Source organism: Felis catus, chromosome C1, assembly GCF_018350175.1.
Source record: "Felis catus isolate Fca126 chromosome C1, F.catus_Fca126_mat1.0, whole genome shotgun sequence".
In the NCBI taxonomy this organism is placed as follows: Eukaryota; Metazoa; Chordata; class Mammalia; order Carnivora; family Felidae; genus Felis; species Felis catus.
This window is the reverse complement of record NC_058375.1, coordinates 76,137,029-76,151,901: the sequence shown is the minus strand read 5'-3', so window position 1 is coordinate 76,151,901 and position 14,873 is coordinate 76,137,029. Positions and strand designations below refer to the sequence as shown.

General features: G+C 43.8%; 1 long non-coding RNA gene across 2 annotated transcripts; it reads left to right on the top strand.

The window, feature by feature from the left end:
* The first annotated feature begins 213 nt into the window (after nt 1-213).
* On the top strand, nt 214-14,360 carry LOC109502454. 2 transcript variants are annotated; one of them, XR_006584526.1, is made up of 4 exons: nt 214-387; nt 11,855-11,979; nt 13,103-13,179; nt 14,279-14,360. It is a non-coding gene; the product is annotated as an uncharacterized LOC109502454 (long non-coding RNA). The 2 variants fall into 2 exon arrangements; XR_002745020.2 differs by lacking the exon at nt 11,855-11,979.
* Nucleotides 14,361-14,873: the final 513 nt, after the last annotated feature.

Below are 14,873 nucleotides of genomic sequence, written 5' to 3'. Positions count from 1 at the left end.
TCCAGCAAGGGAGTCTGGGTGAATAAATAAATTCATTTTCTGGCTTGTATAGCAGAGGGCAACAGGAAAAAGGCTTTCACTAAGCCAACCACCAGTGTCTGCCACAGAAGGAATAGTAAAGGAAGTGCCCTAAAGTTACCCACTGAGATGGGAAGTTCTTAGAGTTACTCCCACAGATGAATGTCCCTTTCTAGACAAGACTGTGTAAATAGCTCTTGGTTACTGCCCAATGTTCTATCCGAACAACTTGTGTATGATCAGGCAGAGAAAAGATGCCTTCTGAGAAAGTCTATGGGGAGAAAAGTACTATCTGAACTGGAGATGGTCCGACTGGAAAAAGTTTTGCATGCCTCTGCTTGGCTAACTGCTACCTGATTCTTCGTTCCAGTAAGTATAGCAATTCCTCCAGAAGCCCACCTTGATTTCTTATACTGAATGATATGCTTTCGCTATGCCCCCAGGTAACCTTGAAGTCATCTCTCATAACATCTCTCTCTCTCTCTCATTTGTAAGGCTGGTTTAATGTCTTCTTTTCCCACTAGACGTGGAAGTTCTAAGAGAATAGAATCCATATCTGTCATTTTCACTGATACTCCCCAAGCACTTAGCACAACATCTGGCATATGATAGATGCTCAGTAAATTTTTATTAAATGGAATTAAACTGATCTGGCTCTCCTACTGTGTTGTGCTCCTTTGTAAGTTGTCACATTTATAATGACATAGTTATTTGTGTGATTATCTTTTTAAGTAAACTCTATCTCCAACTCATAACTGAGGGCTCGAACTCATAACCCTGAGATCAATGCTCTACCAACAGCCAGCCAGCCCCCCCATGTGATTATTTGTTTAAAATCTGTTTCCCCACTAACCTATTAGCCCTTTGAGAACAAGGAGTAAGTCAATTTGATTCACTGATGTATCTCCAGCCTCTTTCATATTGCCTGGTATATAGGCAGGGGTATATATATGTTCCATGAATACCTGTTGAATGAATGAATGAATGAATGAATGATTACTTTAGTAAAGATGTGCACCCTCTCTGACCCTCAGTTTCCTAATCTGTAATAACGACTTGCAAGTTATCATGATTAAGTACCTGGCATGTGTAGAACTCAAAAATATTAATTCCTTTCCTCCCCATTGTGACCACAGACTGAATCTCCAGGGTTTGCCATAAGGATGAAAGAAAAGAGAACAGGGAATTCAAGGAATTTATCTGGGATTTGGAACAAGGAACTTTAATCTGTGACAGGAGGAAGGGGGTGTGACAGTCTGCTAGGGCTGTCTACCATGGACTGGGTTGGCTTAAAGACAGAAATTTATTCCCTTACAGTTCTAGAGGCTAGAAGTCTAAGATCAAGGTGTCAGCGGCACTGATTTCGTTTGAGGCTTCTCTCCTTGTCTTGTAGATGGCTAAAAGTCTTCTCTCTGTGTCTTCACATGGTCTTCTCTCTGTGCATGTCTGTGTCCTAACCCCCCCTTCTTATAAGGACACCAGTCACATGGGATTAAGGTCCATCCCTGTGACCTCATTTAACCCAAATTACCACTTCAAAGACCCTACCTACACATAACAGTCCCATTCAGAGGTACTAGGGTTGGGGCTTCAACATATGAATTTGGGGAGGACACAATTCAGCCCATAACAGGGAGCACTGGAAAATCTGTTGCCACTTCTCTCTCATTTCTAAAAATAGCTCATACACAATCCTCCAGTGGTGGTAAATAAGCTTTAAAATGCAGGCAACCTTCACCTTAATATGAATCGCTTCATTAAGTGGAATGCTCTCCAACTAACCATGTGCAATCAGTGACACAGGTGGGAGACGAGGTGCAAGAATGAGAAATAAGTAAATTGGCTCACAGGTTGCTACTGGGAAGGGCAGAGGTAGGTAGCCCAAGGGATAATAACAAATAGAACTTATTAGACATTTACTATGTGTCATGCTAAGAATGAATGACATTAGTCCTCCTATTTATTCCTAACATTAACTCGATGCAGCAGATATATTACCATCATCCTCATTTTACAGTGGAGGAAGCTGAAACACAGAGTGATCGGGTCAGAGCAGAGACCTAAATCAAAGTTTGTCTGAGGCCAGAGCCCACGGTGCTGCTGTCTGGGGACAGTTTTCAACATGAGGACATAGACAGCACAAGAACAGGAGTGTCAAAAAGGTACGAGGGCCGGAAAAAACAAACTTCTGCTCTACGATTTTCCAAAAATAAAAATTATAATTGTGTGCATTAATTTCGACATGCATGCTGGAGGCTGCCGTGCAAGGAATAGAGCTGCCAAATGCCCTGGGATGTACCACCCCACCCCAACACACTAGCCCCGCTGTGTGGGTGCAACTCTTATCTACGCAGGAAGGGCTGGACTCAGCCCTGGGTGTTCCCCATTCTGGACAGCCTGTGGAAACAGATCCTGTCCTTAAACTCCGCCATGACTCAGGGCTTTCTCTAGGGCATGGTTCTCCACCCCGCCAGACCTAATACTCCTTTCTTACAACAGATATTTTGTAACACTTCCTTTGCCATCATGGAATTAAATCCTTAGATAATAGAACCTACCCACACATAATTTCAGGGAAAAAAAAAATAACACTACCTAGGGTGACCAACAGTCCTGGTTTACCTGGGACTGGAGAACTTTCAGGGACAGTGGATTTTCAGCACTAATTCTTTATTATAATATATGGAAGAAATAAAGTAATTTAAGATGACATGTATTAGAAGCCTTTGCTTGGGGCACATTACATTAGAATACCCACTGAAGTAGTCAGTTGACTTATCATGAATAAGTTAAGAAATAAGAATGCATTTTATGCCTCTCTGCTAACAAAAAAGTTGGATTTTAAGTCTTAGAAAGGTTTAATTTTAACTTAATTGCAAGAAGCATCAGGTCTCCTGTGTTACATATTTGCACATGACAGTTACAAATGCAGGCTGATACAGTTGTGTCATTCTGGTGACTGAAAGCCATGACCAGCACTGCAGCAGGTAGTGTGATTTTCTGCAGTGGTGAACATTTCTTGATAAAGTTCCGAATAAAATAAGTATCATCTTCCCTTCATTTAGTTGGTGACTGAATTCCTAAACACTTCTCTGATGCCAATCAGTTCTCCAAATGACACCTGGTTATCCTGCAATTCTGACACTGACTGAAGTTAGCACAGACCTCACAGGTTAAGGGCTCAGTCCCACAACACCCACCCCCCCCCACCCCCCCACCCCCGCCACCCTGAGATGCCAGTCACAAGCTGTAGGTCCCCAGGTTACCTGTACTTCTGTCTGAGTTGACAGCAAATCAGAGGTGCACCAGGAACCCCTCCTTGGATTAGATCATTTTCCAGAACAGCTCACAGAACTCAGAGAAACACTTACTTATGTTTACTAGTTTATTATATAATTACGGACATGATAAAGCATATCAATGAATAGCCAGTTGAAGAGATACACAGGGTAATGTATGTGGGAAGGGGTGTGGAGTTTCAGTGTCTTCTCATGGCACAGCACTCTACATGGTGCCTCCATGGGTTCACCTGGAAGCTCCCCAAACCTTGTACTTCTGGAATTTTTATGGTGGCATCATCACATAGGCATGATCAATCATTAACTCAATCTCTAGGCCCTCTTCCTTTACCAGAAGACAAGGAATGTAGCTGAAAGTTCCAAGCTCCTAGTCATGTGTGATCAGCCCCCATCCTAAAGCTATCCAGGAACCCACCAAGAGTCACCTCAATAGAACAAAAGACACTCCTATCACCTAAGAAATCCCACGGAATTTGGGAGTTCTGTGTGAGAAACCAAGGTCAAAGACCAAATATTAGAACAAAAGATGTTCCTAGTGCTTTTCCCAGTTGCCTTGAGAGAGATTGCCTTGATCTGTTGGTATATTTGAGAATCAGGTGTAAAGAGGGACAATTCTTTGTTGTGTGAGACGTCTTACTTATTGAAACAGGTGTCTTCCTCCCCGGTCACCGCCTACTAAATGCTAGCTAAATTCAAGAGCCCAGTCTTGAATTTTCAAATAGCCCCAATTGAGATCCACTTCTCTAGGGTGCCATCATGGAGGTGAGGAAACCCCTGGTGCCAACAGAACTAAGGATTCACCTAGACTGGAGATAACAGCTACCTTGTGGGGTACTGTGATGAATTAAAATGAGATACTATGGAAATGCATAGCACAGTGCCTGGGCCATAGTAACCACTCAATGAATGGTAATCATCCCAGCTTTACTCTATTTCTTAAACATCCCAAACTTACTCCAGTCTGAGAGCCTTAGAATTTTTACTCCCTCTACTTGAAGTATTCTTTCCCAGTCCGGCTCCTAATCATTTACATCTTAGCTCAGAAGGTCATTTATCAGAGAACTTTTCATAGCCATCTATCTAAAGTAACAAACTTAAAAAATAAATAAATAAATAAATAAATAAATAAATAAATAAAGTAACAAACTTTATCCCTTCATATACCCGATCACATTACCTTGTTTATTTCATTCACAGCAATGGTCACAATCTGAAATTACCAGGTTCACTTGTCTCTTGTTTATTGTCTCTTTCTTCCCAGGCACCTTGTCTGTCTCACTCACTGGTCGTCACCAGCCTCTAGAGGAGAACCAGGCACTGAGTAAGGTCCTCAGTAAACACTGACTCAATGAGTGACTAGTGTGATTGTTAAACCAACGCATATTGTGGCTTCAACTTAAAACTGATCTAGTTTATATGGACCTTACAACTAGAAGGTCAACCACGAGATATTCCAGTCCAGCCTCTGGCATCTCCCCTTGCTACAGCTAAGGCAGGGAAAGGAGAACCTTTCATAGCATGGACAAGTTAAGACCAGCTCAGTCGGTTAAGCGTCTGACTTCAGCTTAGGTCATGATCTCATGGTTCATGAGTTCAAGCCCTGCATCAGGCTCTGTGCTTGTAGCACAGAGCTCGCTTCAGATCTTCTGTCACCCCCTCTCTTTGCCCCTCCCCTGTGCAAGTACATGCTCTTTCAAAAATAAATAAACATTAAAAAAAAAAAAGATGTGGGGGTAAATAACTCCTCACATACTTAGCCTCGAATACCAGGAACCTATATCTTTTCATTCCCCAGAGGGACCTGAACAATTAATTTTTTTTTTAATTTTTTTTTCAACATTTATTTATTTTTTGGGGGGGACAGAGAGAGACAGAGCATGAACGGGCGAGGGGCAGAGAGAGAGGGAGACACAGAATCGGAAACAGGCTCCAGGCTCCGAGCCATCAGCCCAGAGCCTGACGTGGGGCTCGAACTCACAGACCGCGAGATCGTGACCTGGCTGAAGTCGGACGCTTAACCGACTGCGCCACCCAGGCGCCCCCTGAACAATTAATTTTTGAAGCAGTGAAACAGGAGGAGAGCTGGAGCCAAAGGCCAAGAAGTTGGTTACCTAGTCCGTGGCAGTCCAAAGAAGTGTTATTAAAAAGGTTAAAAAGGAAAATGCAGAGGCCAAAAATGCCCATCTGGAGGACCAGCCAAGTACCCATGCCTGCCTTGAAGCTAGAAGCTATGGAGGCTGTGTTTGTCTACCACGGGCATTGAGAAGCCCCTAGAGAATTCAAGTTTATAAATAAATAGACACTGGGCACTTTCTACATGCAAATCAAAGAATGGAAATTAAATGACAATTTCCAGGGGTGCCTGGTTGGCTTAGTCAGATAAGCGTCCGACTTTGGCTCATGTCATGGTCTCTTGGTTCATGAGTTCGAGCCCCGCACTGGGTTCTGTGCTGACAGCTCAGAGCCTGGAGCCTGCTTCAGATTCTGTGTCTCCCTCTCTCTCTGCTCCTCCCCCACTTGCACTGTGTGTGCCTCTCTCAAGAATAAACATTAAAAAAATTTTGAGGGGCGCCTGGGTGGCGCAGTCGGTTGAGCGTCCGACTTCAGCCAGGTCACGATCTCGCGGTCCGTGAGTTGGAGCCCCGCGTCGGGCTCTGGGCTGATGGCTCAGAGCCTGGAGCCTGTTTCCGATTCTGTGTCTCCCTCTCTCTCTGCCCCTCCCCCGTTCATGCTCTGTCTCTCTCTGTCCCAAAGATAAATAAACGTTGAAAAAAAAAATTAAAAACAAAAAAATAAATAAAATAAAATAAAATAAAAAAATAAAAAAATTTTGAGAAATGCCCATTTCCAGCTGCTCTTGTTCCTGAACTTTTCTCCGAGGAGATCGGAGGGTCCTGTTTTCTCATGATGATTGGATCTCTGGATCTTTGTAGACTCTGGGCGACCAAAGGCCTAATTCTTGAGAGAAAAGCCCAAAGAGTCTGCAGGGTGTCTTAATCCAACTTTGTTTTTATCTTTCCCCCATAAGGATTTAGATGCAGGGAATATCATTGTGGGAACAGACACTGGAAACAGCAAGAGGTTTGGAGTCAGATGGACACAGGCTTGAAATCCACCCACCAACGATTATTAACTAAGACCTTAGATGATTTACATAACTTGCCTGTGCTTCAGTTTCCTGTTTTTAAAATAAAGTCAATAATACTTTTGCTACAGGGTTCCTATATGGACAAAGTAAAATTGCAATGTGCACAAAATGTTTGGTATACCTTTGGGGGGCTGCATGCCGAGTATTTATTTCCTCATCACTAAGGGGGAGGGGGACAATGACCTCAAACTGGGGGAGCATGATGAGGATTTGTGCAGAAAATAGAAAAGCAGAGACAAGAAGGAGGAGGCAAAAGTGACTAATGCAGGAAGAGGTCACAGCTGAGTTATCATGTAGGCTAAAATTACTTTAGTTCATAATCAGTAATAGGAGGCCCCAGTACACTTCAGTGATTCTGCTTAGGTTTTAGCTTCAGAAAACCTGGCTTCTTGTCCCAGCTCTGCTGCTTGCCAGGGAGCTGGGGCAAGCCATGTCACTTCTCAGGCTCCTTACAGGTAAAATGGGGTTATTAATACCTGGCTTATTGTGAAAATATACTGAGACACAGGATGGAAGGCACCTGACTCCCAGCAAGACTCATACTCTTAGTGGCTCTCCTCAACCAGTGAAGAGCTGCTGAGCTAGCACCTGACGGTACAAGAACAATGAACGTGAGCTTCACTTACTTATTAGCATTTCAGCGGGCATAGTCTAGATTATGCTGTGGTTACAAGTAACCCTAAAATTTCAGTGACTTAACTATGAAGATTCCTTTTTTTTTTTCCTTTAGTTTTTAAGTAGGCTCCCAACATGGGGCTTGAACTCATGACCCTGAGATCAAGAGTCACATGCTCTACAGACTGAGCCAGCAGGCACCCTGAAGATCTGTTTCTGATTCACCCTGCTTTCTAGCATGGTCAGCCGGGGGCTCTATGCCACACCACTGTCATCCTCACTCCAGGCCCCAGGTTGACAGAGCAGCCACTAGCAGGAACAGTGCTGGTTGCCATGACAAGGAAAAGATAAGACGGTGAAGCATCCTGACTTTCAAAGCTTCCACTCACATTTCACTGGCCAAAGCAAGGCACATACCTTCGAGTGGGTGAGAAAGTACAACCCACCATATGTCAGGAAGGAAAGAGAATGAGAATATTTGTGAGCAGCCTTAATGACTAATGTAGTTAGGGAGCAGAGACTTCAGAGCGATTTAATTATCTCTTTTCCCAGAGAAAGACTTGCCATGGATTAGCTTGTTGAGAACTGGCACGTTACCAAGGATATGTTTCTCTTTTCTTGATGAAAATAAATTATTAGCAAATAATCTTGCTGAGCTGTTGCACTTTTTGCAATATTTTTGTGTTGCTATGCCCACCGCTGGGTTTCAGTACACTAAATTAATTTCTGTAGGCTTCTTTATTGTAGTCGAGAAGATCTTCCTTTCTCCCATGTCGTAAATGTGGACCTCCTCTATATGCTGCCTAATCACATTTTGAAACCCCAATTTCTGACGGCATCAGATGCATTGAACATTCTACCAAAAACCATGGATTTGAAATGGCCTGTGTTTGTATGTGTGTTTCCCACCAGAAGTTGGTTCTCTCGACCCAGAAATGCGGGAAAATAATGCTTCCTTCTCACTTCGTAATATGCACGTGTTTCCCAGATCCTTCTTTTGTAGGAAGCCTTCCTAAAACCCAGGAGGTGTATTGATTATCTACTGCTGCATAACAAATTAGCCCAATACTTAGTGGGGTAAAAGAACAATAAACATTCGTATTTCCCACAATTTCTGTGGGTCATAAATTCCAGCAGAGCTGGAAGTTTTGAGTCAAAGCCTGCTGTGAAGTTGCAGTTAAGATACCAGCCAGGGCTGCAGGCACCTGAAGACTTCTCAGAGGCTAAAGGTCTGCTTCCGAGACACAGCCAAAGAGCCACTTCCAAGTGACCTTCCAAGAATCACTCACATGGCTGAGAAGTAAGTGTTCGCTGTTGACAGGAGGTCTCATTCCTCCCTACATGCGGCCTCTCCACAGAACTGTTTGGGGTCCTTTCCCCTGTGCAAGTGAGCCAAGAGAGGCGAAGACAGAGGCTGCAATGTTTTCCATGACTGAAACTCAGAGTCACACACTGTCACTTCCACAGCGTTCTAGCACACATTCAGCATAGGATACCACGGGAGGGCATTATACATGGTGTGACTACCAGGAGGCAAGGATTATTGGAGGCTGGCTTTCACAGGAAGTAATGCAAGAATTCTTTCAACTGACTCGAAGTCTACTCCAAATATAAAAAATAAAAACTACGAGATAAATTCTGTGAAGGCAAAGACTTTTTTCTTCTGTTTGTTGTGCTTACCTTTAGACATGACCTAACATAATCGATTTTCAATAAATATTGGTGTAATGAATAGATAAGATGAAAAATCAGGAAAACTTTTTTTGAAAAGCTCTCAATAAAACATTATAAGTACTATATATTTTTAAGTTCCAAGTAGATACCAAATAAACATTGAGAATATAAGACAAAGTCCACTCCAAGTTGGTCCAAACTCATCAACTTTTAGTAGTAGCAGGATTTCATCAGGAAGGCAATGTAGCACAGTTTGTAGATTCTGGGTTAAAATCAGGAGAACTAAGCAATGCCTGGGTGGCTCCATCGGTCAAGCCTCCGACTTCAGCTCAGGTCATGATCTCACGATTCGTGGGTTTGAGCCCCATGTTGGGCTCTGTGTTGACAGCTCAGAGCCTGGAGCCTGCTTCAGATTCTGTGTCTCCCTCTCTCTCTCTGCCCCTCCCCTGCTCATGCTCTGTCTCTCTCTGTCTCTCAAAAATAAATAAATGTTAAAAATAAAAATTTAAAGAAATCAGGAGAACTCAGATGAGAACAAGCCATTTAACGTCTCTGGGCCTCAATCCCCCTACCTACAACAGTAGAGGTTTGGACTACATGATATCAAAGGTACTTCCAGCAAGAACATTGTAACATTATTTGAATGTCACCATACATTTGAAACTAAGCTTATGAGAAAATATTTCTGATCAACTTTATTGATTAGACAGTTCTTCCATATGTGCTAGGTTTGAGGCTAATATGTGTACATAGGTCTGGGTTTGTTTAAGGTTTGCAGGGTGGATTATTAAGTCTATTTGAATAAATATTCTAGAATTTCTTTCTGGGAAAGAATTTACTTTGATGGAAGTGAGAGTTTCGTTCAAAAACAATTTCTTAAAAATTAGATGTATGGGGCATGTGGGTGGCTCAGTCGGTTAAGTGTCCAACTCTTGCTTTCAGCTCAGGTCATGATCTCACAGCTTGTGGGTTTGAGCCCAGCATTGGGCTCTGTGCTGATAGAGCACAGTCTGCTTGGGATTCTTTCTGTCTCCCTCTCTCTCTGTTCCTCCCCCACTTGTGCTCTATCTCTCTCTCAAAATAAAAAAAAAATAGACTTAAAAAAAATTGGGACAGGTGATTTTAGAAACAGCCCATGTCTACCTATAGAATTATCTAATTTCATAGCACCCATTTGCTCATGTCTGCTACCCAAGAGATGGGCTGAAAATAAAATGGATGCATTAAAATTTGGGGCACCTGGGTGGCTCAGTCAGTTAGGTGCCCGACTCTTGATTTCAGCTCTGGTTAAGATCTCGTAGTTCGTGAGTCCACACTGACAGTGCAGAGTCTGATTGGGATTCTCTCTCTCTCTCAAAGAAACTCAAAAGAAACTCAAACTCTCAAAAGAAACTCCATATTCACTCTTGTTCACCCTTCATTCCTCCTCAATAAATAAACTTGAAACAATTAAAAAACAACAACAACAAAAAAACAATGGATGCTTTAAACGCTGCAGCAGTTTCTTCACACGTCACCTAGAGCTGAACACAGTACTTCCAAGCGTGCTCTGACCAGAAAGGAAGAGAATGCAAACATTCCCTTATCTGGGGCTTCAGAATGTTAGAATTTTATTCAGGGGGTGTGCATTTCTGAACTCTTGATTCACAGTGAGTTGGCAATAATGAAAACTTCACCTGGACTTTTATTAAACCACATCTTCACCTGGACTTTGTATTAAACATTCTCTTGTTGGAACCACCCCGTTGTTCTTAGTCTAGGTGTCCTCGGATCCTGCTTTATGCCACATATGCATCGGTGGTGTTTTGGTTAACATCCCCAAATTCCTCCTTCCCCTCCCTTCCATTCCATCTCTTGCCGGATCAACCATGAGCCACAGGAGCCCACTGGCCTAGTTCACACAAATCAGCCTCCACGGAGAGCCGGGTGGACGGTGGAGACTGGATCTGGAGGAACAAAGGCAAGATATTCAGCACAGGTGGTCTTTTCTGGGTCATTAATGAAAATGTGGGACATTCAGGACCATGAATGGAAATCTTCCGCATAGCCGCTAGAAATTTTTCATTTGATAGTCATCTATTACACACAGACTCTCTGGTATAATAGAACAAGGAATATTCTTTTTTGTATATGTTAAAATTTTCATTTTAAGTAGACTCCACACCCAACGTGGGGCTTGAACTCACGACCCAGAGATCAAGAGTCACGTGCTCCACCCACTGTGCCAGCCAGGCGCCCCTGACAAGGAACATTCTTAACATACTAATACCTCCTTCTAGTACTGTTCTTTTTTTTTCTTTAGTTTTATTAAGATATAATTCACATCATACAATTCACCCATTTAGTGTATAAATCGATGGATTTTGGTATATTCACAGAGTTACGCAACCATCACAACAATCGATTTTAGAACATTTTCATCTCCTCAAAAGAAACTCCATATCCATTCTCGTTCACCCTTCATTCCTCCTCAAACACCCCAAGCCCCTGGCAACCACTAATCTACTTTCTGTCTCTACAGATTTTGCCTATTCTGGAGATTTCACATAAATAGAATTATACAAAATATGGTCTTTTTGTGTTTGGCTTCCTTCACTAAGCATAATGTTCTCAAGGCTCATGCACATTACAGTGTATACCAGTGCTTCATTTATTTTTATTTTAATATTTATTTATTTTTGAGAGAGTACAAGTGAGCAGGGGCAGAGAGAGAGGGGGGAGAAGGGGACGGAGGATCCAAAGCGGGCTCTGCTCTGACAGCAGAGAGCCCGCTTCAGGGCTCAAACTCACGAACTGTGAGATCATGACCTGAGCTGAAGTTGGACACTTAACCGACTGAGCCACCCAGGCGCCCCCATTTCATTTTATTGCCAAGTGATACTTCACTGTATAGATAGACCACATTTCCTTTACCCACTCACCAGTTGATGGACATTTGGGTTGTTTGGGGCTTTTTGGCTGTGCTGTATAATACAGCTATGAATGCCCGTGTGCAAGTTTTTGTGTGCACACAATTTTTATTTTTCTCGGGTATATGCTCAGAAGAAGAATTGCTCTACTCACACAGGCCATATGGTAACTCTATGTTTAACCTTGTCAGGAACTGCCAGACTGTTTTCCAAGGGGGCCACACCATTTTACATTTCTACAAGCAGTGGGCGGTGTTACCATTTCTCCACTCCCTTGCCAACACTTGGTACTTGTCATTTTCGTGACAGCCATAGGGTAAGTGAAGTAGTGTCTCCTTGTACTTGTGGTTTGCATTTCTCTGATTGGTAAAGATGCCAAGCATTCCCATGTGCTCATGTGCCACGGGCATGTCCTCTTTATTTTTTTTTTTTAATTTTTTTTTTTCAACGTTTATTTATTTTTGGGACAGAGAGAGACAGAGCATGAACGGGGGAGGGGCAGAGAGAGAGGGAGACACAGAATCGGAAACAGGCTCCAGGCTCTGAGCCATCATCAGCCCAGAGCCCGACACGGGGCTCGAACTCACGGACCGCGAGATCGTGACCTGGCTGAAGTCGGACGCTTAACCGACTGCGCCACCCAGGCGCCCCAGGGCATGTCCTCTTTAAAGAAATGTCCATTCAGGTCTGCTGCCCGTTTTGGAAAATTAAGTTGTGTGATTTTTATTATTGAATTGTAGGGGTTCTTTATATACTTTAGATATGTCTCTTATTATATATATAGTTTGCAAAACTTATCTCCCGTGGTGTGTGGGGGGTGTCATTTTACTTTGTTGATGATGTCCTTTGAAGCACAAAGCTTTTGGGGCGCCTGGGTGGCTCAGTCGGTTAGGCGTCCAACTTCAGCCCAGGTCACGATCTTGCGGTCCGTGAGTTCGAGCCCCGCGTCGGGCTCTGGTCTGATGGCTCAGAGCCTGGAGCCTGCTTCCGATTCTGTGTCTCCCTCTTTCTCTGCCCCTCCCCCGTTCATGCTCTGTCTCAAAAATAAATAAACGTTAAAAAAAAAAAAGATTTATGAAGCACAAAGCTTTTAATTTTGGTGACGTCCAATTTATCTATTTTTTCATTTGTTGCGTGTGCTTTTGGAGTTATATTCTAGTGCTGTTTTGAGAGCTACTTTTTCTTAGCTTCCTGTTCAGGTTTAGAAAAATAGTTCTGATTTCCCTTTCCTGCTCCAAATGACTTAGAATAGTAGAAGCTAATATTTACTAAGCACTTACTATGTGCCAGGTTTTTAGCTAAGAGTTGAGACAGCTTGGGTAAACCAGCCCAGGGCCCCAGGGTTAGGGGGATTAATCCAATCCGAGTCTGGAGCCCATACTTCACTGTCCTACTGAACGTGTATCTTCCTCATCTTGACATTTGTTTCATTTTTGCAGGAGGAAAACAGTGTATCTGCTGTTAGTGTTGGACAAGTTACTCTGTCCATGTTCTTTGTTTCCTTCCCTTCCCTGAGGTGAGTCCTCCGCCCCACCCTTTCTAGAACTGCCAGAATCTACACAGTCTCCAACACACACACACACACTTGTCCAAAAGGGCAAAACAACAGCCTCGTTCATGACACAGAATAAATACCAAGTCCCTGATGCCACAACTGAAGCTGCCCTATCCCAGAGGTGCTGAGTCTTTGGTCATGACAGTCTAGGGACTGACAGGCAGGAGCAGCTCTGACACCCCTCGAAAGGGAATTCCGAGCTGGGGTTGCCCTGGAACTCACACCGAAAGCCCCAAATTTAAAACACTTTGCCTGTCAATTCAGTCAAGTCGAATCATGTGGGGGCGATAAATGACAGAAGCTGGTCAGAGGAGTCTCTCAGTTCTTCCTTTGACTTGGACAATATTGACGTTTAAATTTCAACTTTAGTTTCTCTAAGTACACGAGGTCAGAATTATGTAACAGGAGCCCACAAGCTCCTTCCCCCCCCCCCCCCGCCCCCTTTCCCACTGTGTCCAGCTGCCTAACGCAGCCATTTGGGATTCCTTCAGAATGTCTCTCAGACTCAGCTTCCCTCTCTAGTTCATCCTTCTTGCCGCTGCACCTGCTCAGGTCCTTCTCATCTCTTGGGTGAACCAACTGGACTTATTTCATAGTCTCCTCTTCAATCCAATTGAGTTGAAACAAATGATCCCATCATGGTTATCTTCCTCAATCTAAAAATGGATCTTTAAGGTCAGAGACCAAAAAGAATTAATTTCCCCAGAACTAAGCTTGGATTCTGCCATCTCTAGGCATTTAATTAGCATTTGTGCAAGGATTGCTCAGTGCCAGAATGTGCCCACCACCTGCAATAACAATTAAATGTCACGTGAGCCGGGTGTTCCAGGAACCCCTCTCCTGTCCTGCTGTCGTGTGCATGGACTTGGCTAGCATTCGAAGGGGGAGGTCAAGGCAAAGTAGGTATCTTGTCTCACACAACTCGGGAGGGGGGAGGTCATCTGCTGGCCTGTAAATTCCTCTCTATCTTAGTGATGGGAAAGAGTCTGGCCTGTGTCCCTCCTAGACCCATGTCTACCCAGGCCCACCAAGTGACCAGGAAGTTTGTTGTGTTTCCTAGATACAACCACACCTAATTTCCTGAGCCTAAACACCCCTCAACACCGACGAAGGAGTAACATCAAAAGTTAGGTAAGCATTGCAAAATCATTCCTAGTAGCACAGATAGTGATATCCCGTCTTAGTAACCTGCTCCCTGTGACCTTGTGGGGAAAGGTGGAGGTGAGCAGACAGGACAAGGGATCACATCGAGCTTTCAGGAGCTACACCGAATGGATGTTCCAGTTGCTCTCTACTTCTCTCTCCCCAGGCCTCTGTCACCCTCCTCACATCCTGCCTCTAAGTTTCCTAGGTAGCATCCCCATCCCTTAGCCACAGAAAGCTGCCCCATTCCTCACAAGAGGAAGCAGTCCTAAGTTGTCGCTGTCTCTTCTTAAGTGCAAAAATTAATGCCTTGGACTTCAGCTGGATGTTAATGGAAGATTTCCTCTGCCCAGCCTGCTGCTTGCTCTCAAGTAGGAGGAACGTGGGCTGGTCCTGTAGCGGAACACAGTGTGCACGTTCAGTGCCTTTCCCTCTCAGGCCGTGAGGGTGGCCAGCAGAGGCCAGTTTCCTCCTGAATTACCTAAGGACAGATGTCCACCCCCACCCCCACC